The sequence below is a fragment of the Helianthus annuus genome, chromosome 8 (genome assembly GCF_002127325.2).
Source record: "Helianthus annuus cultivar XRQ/B chromosome 8, HanXRQr2.0-SUNRISE, whole genome shotgun sequence".
Taxonomy (NCBI): Eukaryota; Viridiplantae; Streptophyta; class Magnoliopsida; order Asterales; family Asteraceae; genus Helianthus; species Helianthus annuus.
The window spans coordinates 107,285,927-107,303,188 of record NC_035440.2 but is presented as its reverse complement, the minus strand read 5'-3'; positions in this window follow the sequence as shown (position 1 = coordinate 107,303,188).

Below are 17,262 nucleotides of genomic sequence, written 5' to 3'. Positions count from 1 at the left end.
TTTTTTTGGTAAATGCATCAGTATTGTTATAATATACTGGTGTGACTTTGGTCGTTTAATCGTTTTTACCCGTGGTATGTGGTGTGACTTTGGTCGTTTTCAGTTTAGTTTATCGGAAACCATAAAAGCAAAGAGCGATAAGGTTTCAATAATACAAATTAAAAAAGGTTTTTCTACCCACGCTATGTGGCGGGAGCTTGATCGTTTTTACCCGTGCTACTTGGCGTGACTTTGGTCGTTATCGACTCGACTCACCGGAGACCATAAAAGCGAATATCAGTAACATGTTTTCCCCTGCGGTACGCGACGGGAGTATACTCATATTCCTCTCATGCTACACGGTGGGAGTATGATCTTTTTTCCCCCATGCTACGTGACGTTACTTTGGTCGTTTTCGGCTCGACTCATCGAAAACCATAAAAACGAATATCGATATCGGTTCTGATAATACCAATTAAAAAAATAGGTTTTCCCTCGCGCAACACGCGGAAATTTGGTCGTTTTCCCCCTGTGCTATGCGATGTGATTTGGTTGTTATCGGCTCGACTCATCAAAAACTATAAAAGCAAAGATCATTAAAAGCGAATATCAATATTGGGTTTTCACCCGCACTACACGGTGCAAGTATGGTCGGTTTTCCCTCGTGTTACATGGCTTGACTTTGGTCGTTATCGGCTCGACTCATTAGAAAACCATAAAAGCAAATATAGATTTTGGTTTTGATAATACCAACTAAAAAAATAAAAAATAGGTTTTTCCCAACGCACTACGTGCCGGGGTTTAATCGTTTTCCCCGTGTTACGCGGCGTGACTTTGGTCGTTATGCTCTATTCATCGAAAACCATAAAAACGATAATCGATAAAAGCAAATATTAATACCGATTTCGATGATAGTAAGGAAAAAAACCAATAAAAAAAACATAAAAGACAAATAAAAATGGTCACTATTCATAAGACCTTTCAGTAATTGTTATATAGCTGGATTTCTCCGCGCTTCGCAGCAGGCTTTCTGTAAGACCCTAATACGTATTTGACTAAAAGTCGCAGCGGAAGTTCAAGCCATAAACTTTCTTTCATTATAAACACCTTAACTTATTTAAAAATTAACTTTAACATAACTCTTTCACATAAATCCATCAATCGACTTATTTACTAAGTAAAAACATAGCTTATGTTTACTACATTATATACATCAACGTTCCCGTACAATCTCACTAGTGACTCGATCCTCGATCTCTGTTCCTTGATGATCCTCATGACTCGTACTACCTGCGCTCACCACATTAAATTCATAACATTAGTACGCATTATAAACATACAAGATTTATTCACGTTTACTTTTGTTCCGTTAATTCTTTACATCCCAGCTTTCCATCTGATCGTACATTCCGTGGTGAGACTTTCTCATTTTACCTGCGTTACACTTCGTTCACAAGGCACATTATTATTATTATCGTCAATACTCAATTTCATTGAATACATGCGTATATACTTTCATACATACTTACATATGTGCATCCGTTCACACATAACTACTTACAAACCCACGTACCTACATTCATACGTACGTTCCTACATACGTGCATACCTACATACATACATGCATACATGTCTACATACATACCTATTACATGCCTTCTCACAACCCTACATACGTGCACACACTTTCGTACATACTCACTTGGATATATATATACACATACACATACTACCTACATACACACCTACATACATACATACATACATTCATTCATACATACCACTTATATTCACACATACATACATACATACATACATTTATACGTATCTACTTAAGGAAATTCTTAATTTAGGATCCCACCTTTGGGTACCATATTACTACATATTCTTTAGGATCCCACCTTTGGGTACCATATTACTACATATTCTTTAGGATCCCACCTTTGGGTACCATATTACTACATATTCTTTAGGATCCCACCTTTGGGTACCATATTACTACATATACTTTAGGATCCCACCTTTGGGTACCATATTACTACATATTCTTTAGGATCCCACCTTTGGGTACCATATTACTATATATACTTTAGGATCCCACCTTTGGGTACCATATTACTACATATTCTTTAGGATCCCACCTTTGGGCCCCCTACCCGCCGGCGACGCCCTCTAGTTTTTGCAGTTTTCTGCAGGTTCGTTTCGTCGTCCGTACGCACTAAAACGCACGTAACTTTTGAACCGTTTACCCGTTTGACCTCCTGTTTCTTCCTACATGCTTGTAAATTCACATTCTATCATATGAACATAAAATCTTACCTCCGGATTACGGAAATCCTTAACTTACATACATTCGACTTAACTATTATCTAACTATTTGACCCGTTAAGGGTATTCGCGCATTAATTGGTCTACGACTGACCAAACCATCATCCCCACTTCCATACCTGTCCAAAACATTACTCTAATCGAATAACTTGCTTCTAAACCACTTTTAAGTTCGTTTACCCCAAAATACCCATCATGGGCATTTTGGTCAACATTAAACTCATCATTTACGACGAAAGACTTTAACACATATTTGACCTCAAACATCATATTTAATTCATTACAACACTTTATTACTTACTTGTACTACGAAGTGATTACGGAAATCACTTACCTCGTGCATCCATGTTCGTAACCGCTTCCTTGCCCCATTTCGACCCGTTAGCCTTTCATGCTTGGTCCATGCTAGTGTGGTTCCTATCCTTTCATGTCGTCATGCCATAATAATGTTAGTACTCATGCTTATTCATATTAATACACATTTTCCAGCTCTTATCTACATTGACTTTCACTAACACGCATACAACATAAATTGTCAACCACATTGTTCAGTTAGACAACCTAACGTAATTCATAACATCATCCTTTACTAGCATGGTCATATATTATATATTTAGTACACATTCACTTCTTGATTGAAATTAAGTGTTTAATAAAAACACATGGGGAGCATCGCCCGTTCAAGCACAATGTACAAGCTTCTAATGCATAGTCTTGACCAACACATACATTCAACCCGAATTCTTGTATGAGTTCCATCTAAGGCACATTCCTCAAGTTAGTATACTACTAATTACATCATTATCATGTTTCATTCATATATGTCAAGCCATTTCATACAATCTCACATCCTAACTTCACCTAGACATTTCATCAAACACTTGGCGTGCGTACAAGTTTCTAAACATGATGTACAAGTAACCTTCATTCTTTTCTTTCTAATTCTTGTTTTCAATCATCCAAACTACCAATAACAATTCAATCTCATACCATATTCAATATAACTAACAATTTGGTCACATGCAACATATCATATCAAGAATTAAACAAAGATTGGACATGGGTGACATACCCATGTCGCCATTTCTACTAACCCAAGTGGGTTTCATCTCCAAATCTCAATTAACATCAAATCTTGCATAATTCACATTCCAATGATAATTCTAACATATGTTCATGCTTAATTTCATCCCAATTCATGGATTAAGACCTAACCCATTTCGTACAAGATCACCAATCTTAGTTTTTGAGACATACCTTTTGATCCTCTTGTGATGGTGAGCATTAATTCGTGTTTATTCATGATTTTGAGCTTGGATTCAACCTTCAATTTGGACTTCTTTAAGAACTAGGGTTTGCACCCCTTTGTTCTTCTCCAGAGCATTCCACGCACACACACATGATGTATGTGTGTTGTGTGTTGTGATTTTATTTAATAAAACATAACTTTCCCCCTTGTTCATATATGGTCCCTCAAGTTTGTTCACTTGTTTGCTTTGCTAAACTTTTGACTAGGTATAATAACCTAGTTACTACATTCTATATTATTAAACATGGGGTCTCATTAGCAAATTTAGTAATTCGAGTTTTTGGAGCGTTACTTAACTAGGTTAAATAACCTAGTCGTTTATTTCATGCTAAGTCATATAAGAATACATGGCAATTATAAACATTCGGGTTTTGGGATGTTACAAGTCTACCCCCCTTAAACAAGGTTTCGTCCCGAAACCTTTCTCATTCAAACTAGACCAATTTTACTCTTACCCCTTTCAGGTTGTTCATTCACAATACTTACTACCACCTAAACGCTTTCGGGATCTTGACAAGGTGTTATTCATGCATGAACGTAATTGAACACATCGTTCCTATGCCCTCATATTACGTAAATTGCTTTCATAATTATACTTATGTTAGACTCTGCTCCAGAGCTCTTATTAGTGTCTTTTACTTTGTCTTTTACTTCATAATACTAGCTCTTAACACATATCATCACTAACGTTTCTTTCATCGAGTTTATTCCAATTGTATACAATTATTAACTGTATAAACCTTAGTCTGTGGTTTGTTTCTAACTTCCTATCTAAGCATCTTTCATTCATATATTTGCTAATCGAAATAAATCGATTTATTTCATACTACTCATACACCATACGCTACCTTTCATTTTGATCCCTATGAGCCATGTTAAACATTCCATTACTATCATTACTCCCGATTACCTCTAAGCTCATAAAAGGGGTCGATACATTACCATACGCATACTATAATCATTCAAGAACTTATTATTACAGCTAGATTCACCCTTCTTAACTTATTTATCCATACTTAATCCACAAAGACTAAACACTATTTCCATGGTTACTGCTGTTATTTATGTCATGCGTATCTTTTCTACAATGTCTTGTTCAAATGAACATGGCCAACAAGCCGAGCATCAAAATTAGCATTTCTTAATAACATTTGCCGTCTTTTATATTCTATCAGAATTTCCATAGTTACTATCATTTAAGTTCAATACCACCCGAAGATCATTACAAACATTTGAAATTCACTCCTTATTGACATACATTCTTCTTATGTCAATTGTTAAAATTAAACTTTCCATATCATAACATTCATACCCATTCCATCATTCATTTCGTAGGTCGTACCCAATTAACCAATTCATACTTATCTAACATAAGTTAAACTTTTTACTGACCTCATCTCATATCATCCATCGACGATCTGCAACCCAGATCGATCCGCATTCTTCACGAGTACTAGTCATACCAGGCTAGATTTCATTCATCCGCGTAATGCGCTTTCGCCCGTGCACATCCTTCCACCAATTCGTTTGGTTTCATCACATCAAGAGTTCCTAACATTATAATCTACAATTTTTGCGGTTAGCACATTTCATTCAAGCATTCATTATACTAGGTGATTACTCACCTATATTTCCTTTTTTCAACGTCCTACGTACAAACTTTAACACATTCCGCATTTCATTCCTTACATGCAATTCTTTTATTCTGGTTCCTCATTTCATCAACCTTTGCAGTTTGACCCTTTCCAGGTCAGGCTGTCATTTCTTACTTACCATAGATGTATTGAGGTACTCTTCGTACTTCTTTCCATTCATGCTTACTTGCATAGACATTCATTACATCATTTCGGTATTCTTAACAAAACTTACCTGTTCGTATTTAAATCATTGTCCGGGTCGTAGCCCGTCATTCATTATGACTCCTAAGAGTCCATTACTAACATATTTAACACATAACTTGTTCGAACTTCTTTCTTTCCCTTTAAAATTTAGGTTTGCATGCCCATTACGATCATTCTTTTGTTTATTACTTTACATTTACCCGTATGACTCGTTTGACATAACCATGGTCAAACTGTCGACACATTGTGATGTGGATTAATTTCATCCCTTTTTATATTTTAAATCCGTCCCGCGAACTCAAACGTCACATTCATGCCTTTCATTGCTTTCATGTTTTGAATCCGTCTAGCGGTTCCACACATACTATTCATACATTTTCTTCCTTTCGTGCTTTGAATCCTTTTCGCGGATTCAAACATTTCATTTACATTACCCATTCACATCTTTCATTCATTACATGTGCTGAATCCGTCTCACAGATTCAAACATATCATTTTCTGCATTTCATTCCTACATAGTACTCTCAATTTCCCGAGAGCCTTACTAACCACTTCACCCGCACGCCCACCTGCTACCCAATTCTACAGATATACCTGCGATAATTACCACGGTCTCACGAACGTCATATGCTTCTTGCGTACTGGCCAGGTGCGCAATTCACATACTAATTCCGTGCCTTCAGGTAATCATCGCCTTATGTCCGCATTAGTGGGTCTCAGTTCGTGCTACATTTTTACAATTTTACCAAGACAATATCGTTGTCTTCCGTTTAGTACTTACCCTCCCAAGGAGACTTCTTCCTTTTTCTTTTAACAACGGTACCCATACATGTCAACATTGTGTACCTGGGGTCCGTCTGTCCATTCGCATCCTTGCCTGCCTTAGCATCCACCTTAGACTGCATTCACGGATCATCCTCTCCAAACTTTTAAGCTTACCTTGCACATAGCAAACCGTTAGCTTCTTCATATGAATACATACATACACGTTTTCATTCCATTTCTACCTTTGGATCTTGATCGAGTCATGGATTGTACAGGTTCCTTATCACAAGAGCACATAGGTTTGAGTTCAAGTACCTACCTTCTCGTACTTGATTCCCTCAAACCGGGGCTCTGATACCAACTTGTAAGACCCTAATACGTATTTGACTAAAAGTCGCAGCGGAAGTTCAAGCCATAAACTTTCTTTCATTATAAACACCTTAACTTATTTAAAAATTAACTTTAACATAACTCTTTCACATAAATCCATCAATCGACTTATTTACTAAGTAAAAACATAGCTTATGTTTACTACATTATATACATCAACGTTCCCGTACAATCTCACTAGTGACTCGATCCTCGATCTCTGTTCCTTGATGATCCTCATGACTCGTACTACCTGCGCTCACCACATTAAATTCATAACATTAGTACGCATTATAAACATACAAGATTTATTCACGTTTACTTTTGTTCCGTTAATTCTTTACATCCCAGCTTTCCATCTGATCGTACATTCCGTGGTGAGACTTTCTCATTTTACCTGCGTTACACTTCGTTCACAGGGCACATTATTATTATTATCGTCAATACTCAATTTCATTGAATACATGCGTATATACTTTCATACATACTTACATATGTGCATCCGTTCACACATAACTACTTACAAACCCACGTACCTACATTCATACGTACGTTCCTACATACGTGCATACCTACATACATACATGCATACATGTCTACATACATACCTATTACATGCCTTCTCACAACCCTACATACGTGCACACACTTTCGTACATACTCACTTGGATATATATATACACATACACATACTACCTACATACACACCTACATACATACATACATACATTCATTCATACATACCACTTATATTCACACATACATACATACATACATACATACATTTATACGTATCTACTTAAGGAAATTCTTAATTTAGGATCCCACCTTTGGGTACCATATTACTACATATTCTTTAGGATCCCACCTTTGGGTACCATATTACTACATATTCTTTAGGATCCCACCTTTGGGTACCATATTACTACATATTCTTTAGGATCCCACCTTTGGGTACCATATTACTACATATACTTTAGGATCCCACCTTTGGGTACCATATTACTACATATTCTTTAGGATCCCACCTTTGGGTACCATATTACTACATATACTTTAGGATCCCACCTTTGGGTACCATATTACTACATATTCTTTAGGATCCCACCTTTGGGTACCATATTACTACATATTCTTTAGGATCCCACCTTTGGGCCCCCTACCCGCCGGCGACGCCCTCTAGTTTTTGCAGTTTTCTGCAGGTTCGTTTCGTCGTCCGTACGCACTAAAACGCACGTAACTTTTGAACCGTTTACCCGTTTGACCTCCCGTTTCTTCCTACATGCTTGTAAATTCACATTCTATCATATGAACATAAAATCTTACCTCCGGATTACGGAAATCCTTAACTTACATACATTCGACTTAACTATTATCTAACTATTTGACCCGTTAAGGGTATTCGCGCATTAATTGGTCTACGACTGACCAAACCATCATCCCCACTTCCATACCTGTCCAAAACATTACTCTAATCGAATAACTTGCTTCTAAACCACTTTTAAGTTCGTTTACCCCAAAATACCCATCATGGGCATTTTGGTCAACATTAAACTCATCATTTACGACGAAAGACTTTAACACATATTTGACCTCAAACATCATATTTAATTCATTACAACACTTTATTACTTACTTGTACTACGAAGTGATTACGGAAATCACTTACCTCGTGCATCCATGTTCGTAACCGCTTCCTTGCCCCATTTCGACCCGTTAGCCTTTCATGCTTGGTCCATGCTAGTGTGGTTCCTATCCTTTCATGTCGTCATGCCATAATAATGTTAGTACTCATGCTTATTCATATTAATACACATTTTCCAGCTCTTATCTACATTGACTTTCACTAACACGCATACAACATAAATTGTCAACCACATTGTTCAGTTAGACAACCTAACGTAATTCATAACATCATCCTTTACTAGCATGGTCATATATTATATATTTAGTACACATTCACTTCTTGATTGAAATTAAGTGTTTAATAAAAACACATGGGGAGCATCGCCCGTTCAAGCACAATGTACAAGCTTCTAATGCATAGTCTTGACCAACACATACATTCAACCCGAATTCTTGTATGAGTTCCATCTAAGGCACATTCCTCAAGTTAGTATACTACTAATTACATCATTATCATGTTTCATTCATATATGTCAAGCCATTTCATACAATCTCACATCCTAACTTCACCTAGACATTTCATCAAACACTTGGCGTGCGTACAAGTTTCTAAACATGATGTACAAGTAACCTTCATTCTTTTCTTTCTAATTCTTGTTTTCAATCATCCAAACTACCAATAACAATTCAATCTCATACCATATTCAATATAACTAACAATTTGGTCACATGCAACATATCATATCAAGAATTAAACAAAGATTGGACATGGGTGACATACCCATGTCGCCATTTCTACTAACCCAAGTGGGTTTCATCTCCAAATCTCAATTAACATCAAATCTTGCATAATTCACATTCCAATGATAATTCTAACATATGTTCATGCTTAATTTCATCCCAATTCATGGATTAAGACCTAACCCATTTCGTACAAGATCACCAATCTTAGTTTTTGAGACATACCTTTTGATCCTCTTGTGATGGTGAGCATTAATTCGTGTTTATTCATGATTTTGAGCTTGGATTCAACCTTCAATTTGGACTTCTTTAAGAACTAGGGTTTGCACCCCTTTGTTCTTCTCCAGAGCATTCCACGCACACACACATGATGTATGTGTGTTGTGTGTTGTGATTTTATTTAATAAAACATAACTTTCCCCCTTGTTCATATATGGTCCCTCAAGTTTGTTCACTTGTTTGCTTTGCTAAACTTTTGACTAGGTATAATAACCTAGTTACTACATTCTATATTATTAAACATGGGGTCTCATTAGCAAATTTAGTAATTCGAGTTTTTGGAGCGTTACTTAACTAGGTTAAATAACCTAGTCGTTTATTTCATGCTAAGTCATATAAGAACACATGGCAATTATAAACATTCGGGTTTTGGGATGTTACACTTTCAGTCAGTATTGGTTCGGTTAATTACAGTACCATAACAATACCGACAATCAGTATAGCAATTAACATACGTTTATATCGATTGAAATCTATAAAAACAAATACTCGTACCGATACCGGTGTTGTTCGATCGATATCGATTCGATTCCCTACGGTACCAATATTACGATACTAAAATAATATTCTTTAATATAATTAATGTTAAAAGTAAATAATATAACAAACTATTATCATATTAAAATAAAATAATAAAAATACTAAAAAACTATATATTATTATAAAATTAAACCTACTATTCATGAAGCCTTTCCAATTTTATATATATATATATATATATATATATATATATATATATATATATATATATATATATATATATATATATATATATAGGGAGCCGCTAAAATAGGAAGCACCTCCAGTTGTAAGAACCGTGAGAACCACTTTCAACCAATCACATTGTGCCAACATAAAGGGTATTTTGGTCTTTTACCCCAAATGTCAAATCCTTCCTTCTCTCTTCATTTAAAGTTTTCTCCTCTCTCCTCTTTCATTTGTCAGTCCCCATCATCTTCTCAACTCACCTTTTATCTCTGATCTCTCTCTATTGAAATGCTTCCCTACCAATTTTCCTTCTTCTTCGAAATGCTCTGCACAAGGAATATAAATCAATGTCCATATTCTTTTGACCAAGCATGAAAATAAATCAATGTCCGGCAATGGCTTCCGCCGCAACACTCGCTGCTTTCTCTCTCATCCCCACCACCACCACCACCCGCACCACCACCCTCCACCTCTCATTGCCAGAAAATAAAACAATGTCCGGCAATGGCTTCCGAGACCCGGCCCGTTTTGTGCGGTGGTTGAAGGGATGGTTGTTTGTGGTGGGTTTGACGGCGGTTTGTGGTGTGGGTTTTGACGGGCGGTTTTGGTGTGGGTTTTGACGGGCGGTTTGTGGTGTGGGTTTTGACGGGATGGTTGTTTGTGGTGGGTTGTGGTGGTGGGTTTTGACGGGCGGTTTGTGGTGTAGGGCAGATCTGAAAACCCTCTCTTTTGAACGCTGAAACCTTCGCTGCACAAGCTAGATCCACAACCGTCTTCTTGTATTTTTGTTGTTGTTATTGGTTTTTGTTGTTGTTAGATCTATGATTTTCTTGATCTAGTTGTGTTTGCGCCTGTTTTGTGGAAATTTGAAATTTGATAAAAGATTTAAATGAGTTGAACTTGGATTTGAAGTTTGAAAGGGCAATCGTTCTTAATGCCCCTGTTTCTTGATCTATGATTTAAATGAAGTTTGGAATTTGACTGAACAAATGTATTCAAAGGTTGAATTTTTGGAACCAACAGTTCTTGTTTGAAATTGTTGAAATTTCTTAGGTAGTGGGATTTGATTTGTGTTCTTTTGACTCTGTTGGTTTTGATATGGTCGATTGGGCGACGATGATGCAAAAAAAAACGTAGATTTTGATGACGATGGCGCGGCAAGGACGGCGGAGGGTAGGTTTTGTTGGTGCAGTTGTCTGTCGACTACATCTTCGTTCGAGTCTTAGGGCAGAGCTGATTGTATTGTGAACAGTAAACGAGAAATCATGTATTAGGATAGGATTGCTTATTGGGCTTTAGATAGCCTTTGTGGCCCAATTAGATAGTAGGACCGCTAATGTGTCTTTGGGTCGGACCGCTAATGTGTCCTATTAGAGATTAGGATCGCTCGTATGGCATATATGTGAACCGCTCGAGCAGCAGACTGTGGATCGCTCGAGCGATAGACTGTGGATCGCTCATATGGACTTGTCCATATGAGCGGCCCATAACTACTATATATATTGGTCCTAATGAGCGATCCAGGTAGACTTAGAAGTTAGTCCGTATGTGTGTGTGAAAAGACGAAGCTCTGCCCGTTTGTCTCCACGTTCTTGTAAACTGACAATTAATCAATAAAGGAGACGTTAAAGTGTGAAATCAAGCTTTACGAAGACTAATTCAATGAATTCCGCCTCTGAACTAGTCTAAGTTCTCTTCTGATCGACTCATCGGGTCAGCAAACGATCCTACATGTGGTATCAGAGCTCAGGAGGAAGAGTTCTTGCTGTTTAGCTCGATTTTCACTCGATACTCTCACTTCTACACCTTCTTATCTGATTTGAAAAGATTTCACGATCAAAAATCATTCAAAATCTCAGGGATTGTGCGCAATAGTACTGTGACAAACCCTGGAAAGTTTCAGATCAGAATTCCAAGCCGTTTGGAAGATATCAAGGTTTTTCGGTTCGAAATCGCGAAGGAATCTGGGCTGGTTCGCCGATTTGGATCGCTTTTGGGACAGACCACTCGAACGGTTCGCTTATTTGACACTTGTGAACCGCTCGTTCGGACATATTGGACCGCTTATTTAGATTAGCTCAAAAGCCGGATCGCTTATCTGAACAATAGCCGGATCGCTCATCCGAACGGTTGGAACCGCTCGAACGGACAACTTGGAACCGCTCGAACGAATAACTTGGAACCGCTCGAACGAACCATCTGGACCGCTCATTCGAATCTTGGACCTCTTATTTGGTTGGATTGATCTTGGACCGCTCCAAGAGTTACTCTTGAATCGCTCGAAGCGACATTTCTTGGATCGCTCTTGTGATCAGTCTACACGGATCGCTCGAACGGATAGTGTTTGGGTCGCTCATCCGGTCAAGTACTTGATTCGCTCTTTAGTCAGTTCGCTTATTTGACAACTTCTTTGAACCGCTTATTTGGTTGCTGTCCGGTTCGCTTCAAAGATTGTATCTGGTCCACTTTTGCATCCGATTGTTGTTCTGATCCGTTGTTAGTCAACAAACACGTGTTGAGTTGATTTTGTGAAAAATGACGATGTTATTCGATGAACAAGAAAACAATAAGCTTGGGGATTTTAATAATTGGTATATAAGAACTATGGATACCGATTATAAAAATGTGAGCTTGGATATTTGGACGGAAAGTTTTGAACTATTCATATGCCAAAAGGAGGAAACGTTGAAAGAGATAGAAAATAGGTTTAAAATCTTAACGGACAATATGTGTTATAGGGGTATTAGGATGTCAAATGATGAATATCTATCAAAATTGACAACTGCTTTACCTGCTAAATGGGATGAGTTTATGGTTGAACTAAAACAGAAAGATTTCTTTCCAGAACTTTTTCCATATCAGTTCTTTAATGAAGTTAGAACAGAGTGGTATAAGGAAGAAAAGAAAAGGAGGGAATTTTTGGCTGAGATGGAAAAAAATTTACATAAACTAGAGCTGGATGTACTCATTGAAGTTGATAGAAGAGTTTGTGGCTTTCTTGCAACAAAGAGTACTCTAAAATATGATATCAAAAGGAAATGTTATATTGATGATAATTTGAATCCTTTTGATTTTGTTAAACTCTTTCGTGCAGGAATCGACAAGATGGAAACAAAGGATACTCCAAAGGTTGAAGAATCTGTGAAGCATGAAACTTCAAGCTCTGCATCAGTTTGTTCAAAATGTGACCGCTTCAAGACTGAAAATGACAAACTCTTGAAGAATGCGGAAAGTTTGACATTGGAAGTCAAGAAGCTAGAAGATGTGAAGCAAACTGATGATAAGCAGATTCTTATGGTTCAGGAAAATTGTGAGAAGTTGAAAGTTGAAAATGACAAACTGTTAAGTAATTTGAACAGTTTGACATTTGAAAACAGGAAGTTGAAAGAAAATATAAAGGTTTTTGAAAACAAACAGAAATCGTCAGAAGATGAGGATTTCTGGATCAAGCTGGAAAACAAAAACCTGAAAGCCAGTGAATCAAAATTTCAGGAACAGATAAAAATTTTGGAAAATGAAAAGACTGTTCTTGAAAACTTGAAAAATGAAAATGAAAATTCAATCAAGTCTCATCTTGAAAGAATCTCTCAACTTGAAAGTGAAGCTGAGAATTCGAGGAACAGAATTGATGAACTTGAAAAGAAATTGATCGGTTTTGTGACTTCATCTGACAAGTTGAATATTCCTTGTCCAAAACCAATCAACTCTGTTCCAATGAGTGACAAAGTCACAAACTTTGACAAAGTCAAAGTTAAAGATTGTGATGAAAAATCTGATGATAAAAAGGAAAAATTTCAGAAAACTGTTCTGCAATCAACTGAAAAAGGTGAATGCTCGAAGCAAAAACCGTTGAAGAAGAAAGCAGAACAGAAACAAAAATTAAAGAATGAGAAAATTGTTCAAAAAGATATTAAAAGTTCATCAGATCGTTCATCCAATCAAAAGAAAAAATTAAAAAAAATAAAAAATGAAAATTCTAAAATTGTTGGTAATAAGTGGTGCAGGTTGGACCACAGTGCCTCAAAGCCAAATCCAGCAAGTTTGAGAAAAGAATATCACCAAGCCAAACAATGCTTTGATCTGAGTGTTTGGACTAAAAATGGTGATAGGTACGATAACAGAGTGTGCTACAGCTGCGGCTATCATGGACACATTGCTGTTAACTGCCGGTATTGGAGTTATGAGACCAGGAGGTGCTATAACTGCCACATCAAAGGTCACATTGCCAGAGATTGCCCAAGGAAATCTAATGAAAGATTGAGGGTTAATTCTCAGAAAATGGCAAAGATTCCAGTCACAGTCAAGCCCCAGGAACAGAAGGTTTTGAAACCCAAAGTTCAAGAACGGTCAACTCAAGAAAAGAAAGTAAAGCTTTCACAGGGGCAAAAAGACAGACTGAGAAAAAAGAGGAAGAAGGCAAGAGAGTATCTTGAGAAGGTTTTGTCCTCGGGTTCATCCGTTGGAAAGAATAAGAGCTCTGATGAATCAACTTCCTCGATTGCAAAGTCAAGCAAGACAGATTCATCAGATACAAATCTGAGGACAGAAAAAAGAGAGAAAAAGAAGAAAATGGTCGGCGATGAATCTGACAGGTCGAAGTCAGACAAGCCACCTGCAGGCAATGATTCTGGTTCGTTAAAACCAGAGGAGCCTTTGGTTGAGGTAAAAAAGGAGAATTCAGGTTTAGCAATGGATGATGCAAATTTTCCACCATTGTTGAACAAGAATTCGAAATCACCCAAGATTCGTCAGGCTTGGGTGAATCTGTTTAAATGAAAAACCTGATTTGCCGGAGATCCCAAGATGGTATCGTGGATCATGGATCGGCACATTTCTTGAGAAATTTCACTTTGGTGATTTTTCGATTTACATGTGGTAAATCAGGGACATTAATTTGTACTTGATTTTCTACAGGTGGTTTATGGTAAACTGGGAATGATATATCTTTAAAATGTTTGAAGAAAACAAGATGAAGAGATAACCCCGAACCTACTAATGGTTTGAACACAAACTAATTTTTGTTTCCGGAAAAATCATTTTGATTAAAACAAACTTAAGTGTTTTGAGATCACAATGGGAAATTAGTTTGTTGTGAGGGGGAGTTCTGATTGTTTATGCCATATGGATGGAGAATTGAAGTGATTCTCATCATGTTGTCATTTTTGTACAGTTTGTTTCAAATTTTCCCAGAAAATCAAAATTGAGACATATTTTGATTTTAGGGGGAGAAAAATTTTAAAAAAATTAGAAAATTTGAAAATGTCAAAAACATTGAAAAATTGTAAAAATGAGTTTTGTTGCAAAACAAGAGGAAATGATAGTAAATCAGTTGGACTATCACAGCACGCTAAAGAAATGTAATGAAAAATGTGATAAACGGTCTCACTGATGATGTGACGATAGATTTTTATACATTTAGTAGATTTATTCGGGATATAAACCTAAAATTTCAAACTTATGAAATTCGTGGGGAACACTACTTGGATATATAGGTAACCCCTGAAATCTCGTTTGAAAGGTCTCGTATTCTGATATACTAGGTGTTTATACTCTATGATGTCTGGGGTATTATTCCGGGACTTCTGCTGAACGGTAGTTCTGACCTAGTCCTTGGCTAATACTTTCTGCAAAATGCTTGAAACATAGCATTATAGCCCTCATAATGATTAGACAATAAAATTGATAATCATCTGTTGTAGCTAAAAGATCCTCTAAAGGGGACACACTGCTTAGTCGAAGCTGATATCTCTCTGTTGAACGGAAGTTCTGACCTGAGATCCCTCAGTTCTCGCATCTTTCCCCTAATTTATGTACAGACATCATTGTAGTGTTCATACCTGTAAGACTGAATATTGGGATTCTGGATACGGGAGTATATTCAAGAGGTGGGACACATGAATTGAACTAAGTTCATAAAATACCTAAATAGTATCCTGAATAGATTGAAAATTGTATGAAAATTTAAGAGGACAATTATATCGTCAATCTACGTGAATCGTTTAGAACTTAAAATGATTAAAAGCTTAACGGTGTTTGTGTTATGTCTCAAAAACTGATGTGATCCTCTTGCACAAACTCACAAAAATATGTTTGTTTTGCATTTAAATTTCTGTCTTCACATTTACATTTTATATTTTGAAAAATCCAAAAAGATTTTTGACAACTGATGGTGAAGAGCTGATTTTCAAAATCTCAAAGGCTAAACTTGATGAACAGACGGGTTGGTTAAATCATTTGAAATGTTTAAAATGATTCATTAGGTTGAATCAGAAATTGAAATATTTCAAATTTATGAATCAGTGTTTAATTTGAAAAAGCTATCGAATAATTAGTTGATTCATTAAGTTGAATCACAATTATTTTGGTTTGTGATAGAGTGTTTGAGTTTTGCAGGCTTCTGATCCTGTTGCTACAGAGAAAGCCAGGAGTTGATTTCAATGGTGATAACGATTTCCAGACAGAGATCCCAGCATGATGATAGGGGGATCTGATGAAAGTTAGAGCCAGAGAAAGTTCCAGGCATATGATTCCAGGAGGAAGTTCCTGATAAAAAAAAATTGATTCCAGGCTGAGTTCCTGAAGAAGACCGAACAAGAGTGAAGAGCTGGAAATGATTGAAGACTCTCACTGAAGATTCCGTCAACATTCAAGGGGGAGTCTGTTGGTGCAGTTGTCTGTCGACTACATCTTCGTTCGAGTCTTAGGGCAGAGCTGATTGTATTGTGAACAGTAAACGAGAAATCATGTATTAGGATAGGATTGCTTATTGGGCTTTAGATAGCCTTTGTGGCCCAATTAGATAGTAGGACCGCTAATGTGTCTTTGGGTCGGACCGCTAATGTGTCCTATTAGAGATTAGGATCGCTCGTATGGCATATATGTGAACCGCTCGAGCAGCAGACTGTGGATCGCTCGAGCGATAGACTGTGGATCGCTCATATGGACTTGTCCATATGAGCGGCCCATAACTACTATATATATTGGTCCTAATGAGCGATCCAGGTAGACTTAGAAGTTAGTCCGTATGTGTGTGTGAAAAGACGAAGCTCTGCCCGTTTGTCTCCACGTTCTTGTAAACTGACAATTAATCAATAAAGGAGACGTTAAAGTGTGAAATCAAGCTTTACGAAGACTAATTCAATGAATTCCGCCTCTGAACTAGTCTAAGTTCTCTTCTGATCGACTCATCGGGTCAGCAAACGATCCTACAGGTTTTTTGAACCTGCAACCCCAATTTTGCAGCCTTTTTGATTATCGGATAATCTGAGCCAAACCCCGTTTTTTTCGAGATACAGTTTGTTTTGATGTTGTTGGTTT